Source organism: Aphis gossypii, unplaced genomic scaffold, assembly GCF_020184175.1.
Source record: "Aphis gossypii isolate Hap1 unplaced genomic scaffold, ASM2018417v2 Contig00284, whole genome shotgun sequence".
Taxonomy (NCBI): Eukaryota; Metazoa; Arthropoda; class Insecta; order Hemiptera; family Aphididae; genus Aphis; species Aphis gossypii.
The window spans coordinates 43,112-49,793 of record NW_026083054.1 but is presented as its reverse complement, the minus strand read 5'-3'; positions in this window follow the sequence as shown (position 1 = coordinate 49,793).

Below are 6,682 nucleotides of genomic sequence, written 5' to 3'. Positions count from 1 at the left end.
ATAAATACACAAATAGGTAGGTAGGTACCTAATCTAGACAATCTAGTATTTTTCGGACAGGTTTCAACTTAGGGGGACCATTGCTTCACCAAACGTTTTGGTTTAGGCTCTTCTAAGACGCAATTCCCGAAGTCGAGGGTCTTTGAACACCCCCCCTAGGTGTATTTTTGAAAATGTTTAATTTTTGTACAATGTTTCTGAAACTCGGGAACTGGGTAGTTTGAAGGTCGGTGATCAAATTTGGCGTCTTGTGTCGAGACCGTAGAAGCCGTTTTTCCCTGTAATTTGGGGCTTCAAAAGTTCAAAATTTACATTTTTTTCGGTTTTTTTTGGAATGGGCACTAAGATTTGGGAGCAACAAACCGTTTTTGTAATGGAATATTATAGAGGACTTCGCGCCGAATCGATGGGTTCCGAGATCGACGTTATGCGACTTGTGGTTCGGGAGTTATGATTTTTCGTATGTTTTTTGTACTTAGAAAATTACGTAGTAACGTGTTTTTTGGATTTTGAATTTTCGATCGATCACTATGAAACTCGAGATTTTGGTATTTTAGCGTACGACAATTCAAAAAGGGTCTATGGTCGAAGTACCTACGACCATTATTTCACCCGTAATCTGAGAAGCAAAAAGTTGAATAACACATAAAGTTATTTTTCGTATAACCATACGTTTCCTTATGGTATACGTCTGTTTAATGTTTTAAGTAATAATTATTTTGAACTTTTTGTTTATATGCCACTTAAACAACACCTTTTCGTAAAATCTAAATTTAAAACTTACAAAGTACCCTACGGGAATCAATTTTACCTCTTATGATTTTTGTCCTATCTATGACGGTTTTCCCGGGAAACAGCTGGAAAACGCGATTTTCCGAATTACGAAATTGTCAATTTTCCCGGTAAACCGATGGCCGAACGAACATTTAGCATAGAGGTCGATTTGTTCTCCGAGGGATTCTACACTAGGATCAGTTTTTCATTTTTCCAAAAAGTCATTATTTAAAACTTTTATTTTTTAAAAGCCATTTGACGTATACGATGTTTTTAAAAAACCTAAATAACACGTTTTTGAAAAATCTAAACTATGGAACTTACGAAGTATCCTATGGGGATCAATTTAATCTCTTATGATTTTCGTCCTATCTCTGGCAGTTTTCCCGGGAAACAGCTGGTACCTAAACGTGATTTCCCAAATTGCGAAATTGTCAGTTTTCACGGTAAACCGTTTTTGCATATAATTTTGCATAGAGGTCGGTTCGTACACAAGTCTTAAAACTCATTTTATGGTAAATAGATGATAAAGATAATGTTATTTTATATAAAGTATAATAATATATTATAATATATAATTAATTGATAAAGATACAAATTCCATTCTGATACCTTTTTTTGTGGGAGGCCTACATAATTACGACGCTACTGCTAATATTAATGTTCTGATGGATACAACTAAAAAAATTATTATGTAAATTATTTTGTAATTTTTTTTAGTTAGAATTGATAACCTGTAGTTATAATTGATAAGCGGTAGTTAGGTTTTAAGCTTTTTTAAATAGGGATTTTCGTAATTTTTTGTTGGCAATACCGGTTATTCGAAAAAACTTTTTTTTTATTACGGGAAATTTATTTTTCTAAGGTTGGTACACCGATCTCCCGAAATTTGATTTTGATGATATCTCGCTGTTATCAAAATCGGGAAATCTGTACCAGCCCCATAGACTAATAATGAATATTAATAGGTGTATACTTAATAATGACAGTCGTATGTTTTTAAATTTTCTTGAAAATAAAAAAGCAGGAGTCACGTCACGTAATATTCTAATGATGTAAAATATTATTTCCATTTGTTGGATTTAATATAATTACGAGACAAGAGGAGTCCCGACAGTCACGAAGACAACACATTACTAATCACAAGAACAATAATGAATTGGCGGCATTATTTATCAGTAAACACGCTATACATATATAACTTTGTAAATAACTATAATACACGAGGTTTTATTTCGCGGTGTTAGCATTCGGTGCATGCGTGGTTAATAAAACACGGTGATTATAAAACTTTTACTGAACCGAACACCGATGATTATCTGATACACCCACAGATATTCTTTTAATTGTTTATTCGGTTATTCCGTATTCGGTACCTTATTTTAGTAATATTCTTAGCATCGTTCGGTGTGTTATTTAGACATTTATGACACCGACTTCAAACTATTACATAATATAATATTAATTAGTCTTTAAGTGCATGCATTTTCGTTTACAAAATGCACCAAAACGCCTATATATATACATTAAACTAGAAAGTTTTGTTGCTCGGTTCTTTAACGGTGTATAAACCGTTTTATAATTACGATGAACAGTGACGGTCCCTGAATGGTGTAAGAACATTATTTCTGAACAGTTCAATTATAATCAATGCGTTGTATATTCACAGGCGGTGACCGCTCAAAATATCTTTAAACAAAAATATTTTCGAACATAATATCTTTTTATTTTATTTTTATCAGTTTATTACATAAAATTATATCTCTGGTTTAAATTTTATATTTTATGGTAGAAATATAATATTTTAAATTAGTTGTTCGTAGTCTGCTACACAAAAACTGGCCGGTGATCCCAGTCACTATAGACTATATAAGTATTTAATACGTATACATATTATTATGCTATTAAGATAAAAATGGTAAAGGCCTTATCGGTTTATTAGGTATAAGTTAACTAGCTGGAAATTTTAGCACGTTAATGATAATTTTGCCATAAGAGTTTTACTCGTCAATTAATGTACTTGGCTTTAGATTTGTTTTCTTCATTATGACTTTTACTTTTATTAAAAGTCAAAAAGGTAATAACTTATTATTATAAAATGGATATCTCCATATTTTTTATAGTAATGGTAAAGTGTAAAAACAAATATATTTGGCGCTGTACTGAATATAATAAATAAAACGAAAAAAGAATTTTGATTTTTTCGACGATTGATAATTTAAAAATACTTAAAAACTGTAATATTTGGATGGCAGATGGGACATTTCGGACAGTTCCAAAATTGTTTTCACAATTATATACCATACACGTCTGTTGTAACCAAATAACTTATACAATTGTTTACTTATTAATGACGAAATGTTTTAAAAAGATTTGAACCGGATTTGAATCCAAGCAGTATTATGATTGATTTCGAACAAACATTTATATTAGCATTTAAAGACGTATTTCCCAATTTGGAAATAAAAGGATGTTTTTTTTCATTTTCAACAATGTCTATAGCGTAAAATACAAGAAAATGGATTACAAAATATGAACACTGAAGATGCAGAATTTTCATTACAAATTCGACATCTATGTGCAATTGCTTTTGTTCCAATAATTAAAACTATACCATATTTTGATGATTTAGTTGAATCAAATTATTATGTGGAAAATTAAAATATGTTACCGCCAATGATTAACTATTTTGAGGATACATGGATCGGACGCCCCAATCGTAGAAATGGTAGACGCCACGTTTAGTTTTAATATGTGGAATTGCTATGAATCAGTTAGACAAAATCTTCCACGTACGAATACTTCGGTAGAAGGATGGCATCATGCATTCAATGCAGCACTTGGTGCAAATCACGTTTCGATATGGAAATTCATACGCTTCTTAAAGCAAGAGCAATTGTTGCAAGAGGTATTTATATTTCATCTTATATTTAATTAATTAATTTAATTAAAAATAATAATAATTACGTGTGATATCAGGTTCGATTGGAAAAACGTTAATCGGGAGAAGCAAGTCCGCCACGCCGTAAAAAGTACAAGGATCATGACAAAAAAATAAAAACAATTGTGGAAAATTGCTCGGAAATATCAACAATTCAATATTTAAGAGGTTTATCTTATAATCTTCAATATTAGTCATTAATCTAATAAAATAATAAACATTTATTTGATCAATGATTCCTATAAAATGTTTTATTTTTATTTATTTTTTATTTTCTTATATTTTCTCTCTACATTATGTATTCTATATTATTATCGTATTAAATAATACATCAAACGATGGGCAGATAATAACTTGTGATTTTTATAAATATATACTTTTTTAACTTAAACAAATTGTGAATGTTATTAAATTATATTTATTATTTACAAACGATTTAGACCTAACCCGACTTACCCTAATGATTTAAACACCTCAGTAGTGAATTTGTATTTTTTTGTATTCATTTATTAATACTGTACAATATGTGATGTAATTAATAATTATTCTTGTATTTATTTTAACAATTTTGTTTTATAAGCCAATAAGTATTATCTTATCTTATTAAAAAAAAAAAAAAATCAGTTAAAAAGATATTTTGATCAAAGACATTTTTGTCATAAGATATTTTTACAAAAGATATTATGACATGGAACCTTCATAGGCTCACAGCACCGTTCAATGTCGGTAATACCGACACTAAACCGTGTATTTTATGTCTAGAATAACCGTGATTACACCATGTTCACAAACATTCTGTTAATTATAACATTGTTAATTATAATATTCTGTTAACTAACCCACTATGTTAAAACACGTTCACCGAAATGTTTGATTTCTATCGGTGCATTTGCATATTCACAGCACCGTTCAATGTCGGAAACACCGATCATGAACCATCATATAATTTTTAGTTAAAAATCTGCACCGAAACACTTTGTCTGAACCCAAAAACCCAAATAGTTCAATAGTACAGTTCACATATCGTTTATAAACCGTGTATAACCCACGGTAATGAGAAACAGACACTGAACGTCGAAAATGCTACTCGGGAATAAATGAAAAAATATAATTTTATTTATAATTTATATTGCATTGTACTGCCAATCGAGTTTTCCTCCCGGCAGAGGCGGTTTGACATTTTTCAGTTGGTGGTTAATGAGTAGTTAAGACCACCAACCTACCAAAAAGTTGTACTACAAAACCTTACTTGAGTTTATATGGATATTTTTTTTTTTTTGAAAATCATTATTAATACTAAAACTTACATAAAAATTCAATGTTTTAATATTTTATTTACCGAATTCTAAATAACCAAGCAAACGATTCGACATAAAAACCTATAGATATAACAAAACATTAGCTTTATCAAGCATTCTAGCGGATAACATATTATTATGTTGTATGATAACTAACTTTAAATTAACCATGGTGCACCGTATTTAATTGTCTTCCTTAATAAGTAGGTAGGTATAAACTTAAAAAAAAAATTTTTAATTAAAACATTTTAATACAAACAGTCATTAAACATTATTTTATAAGTGTTAACAACACATTAATGCTTTCTACAAAATACTGGAAGTTGCAGCAAATTTATTAATAGCATCTTCAATTGATACTTCTATATCAGAGTTACATGAAATTAACATTAAATTGTCCAACTTTTTTTCTCCAAGAGTTGGCCGTAATTTAGTTTTAATGAGTTTAAGTTTGGAAAAACATCGCTCCGCAGTTGCCGATGTTGGTGGCAAAGTACAAATTCCTTTATAAGCCATGAACAAATTTAGAAAAGCCGACGCCATTCCCATTTTACATAGTGCAGAGTATATAGCATTATAGCTGTAACATGTGTTGTTTCTTCAGAACAGTCACTGTCAGTATCATTTTGATCACTTAAATCATTTGTATTAATTGTATGTTTGGTTTGACTTTTTATGTCATTTGCTGTAGCCACTGAGATAGATAAGATACACTGGAGCCAGTGTTGGGAATGTTAACTAGAGATAATTCCCACTGTGTGCAACTTAATTTCCCTTTTCCCACAAAAATTTCCCTGCTCTGACTCAATTGTAAAAAAAAATTAAATTTACATGGATAGCTGATAATAACAATCACAATTGTTTATAAAGTTTATTATCTTTATGATAATACAGATAGTACGATTAAAGATAATATAATATATTTTTCAGGAAATTTATAGTATTATACTAGTGCTAACTTCTAATAAAGATTATTATTATTCAAGTATAATTTTGGTATAGACTGAGTAGATAATTAATAAAGTCTGTTGTATTTTTAATGACCAAATATGTGTTTTATTTAAGTATAATTACAACAAATGTCAATTTTCAATTTATACATACTATTTATACATGGTGACATTGTGCAAATCTGTATGTGATTTAGTTATTTTGAAATCTGCAGATGAAATATTTTTATCTTGAAATGATGATCTGATCACAGTAACAGCATTTAATGTGTCATCAGATATACGGTTCCTTTTTTTGGTTTTGACATCGTTGACAACAGAAAATATCCTTTCCGCTTCTGCGTTACTATGTGGTAATGTCAATACCATTTTTGCTAGTTTAGAAATATTTAAAAATTTTTTTGTATCACTTGTAAAATCATTTACTTGTCCAATATTATGCCACATTTCATTAATGCTCATGTTTTTTAAATTATTAATTTCTTCCTTGTTAAAAAAAATATGGCAATTCTCTCCACTCTTCAATTAGTTTAGTTGGACTTATAATATTTTCAAAAATATTTGAGAGAACTGGAAAATGTTTAACTGAGCTATGGTTGCTTGCGTCTAAAGCTATAGATGAATCCAAAAATGTTATTTCTTTAAACATGTTATTATTTAATGGTAGTCTAATGCTTATTTCTTCGGCAGCTTTTGTATCAAATTTAAGACATTGAGTT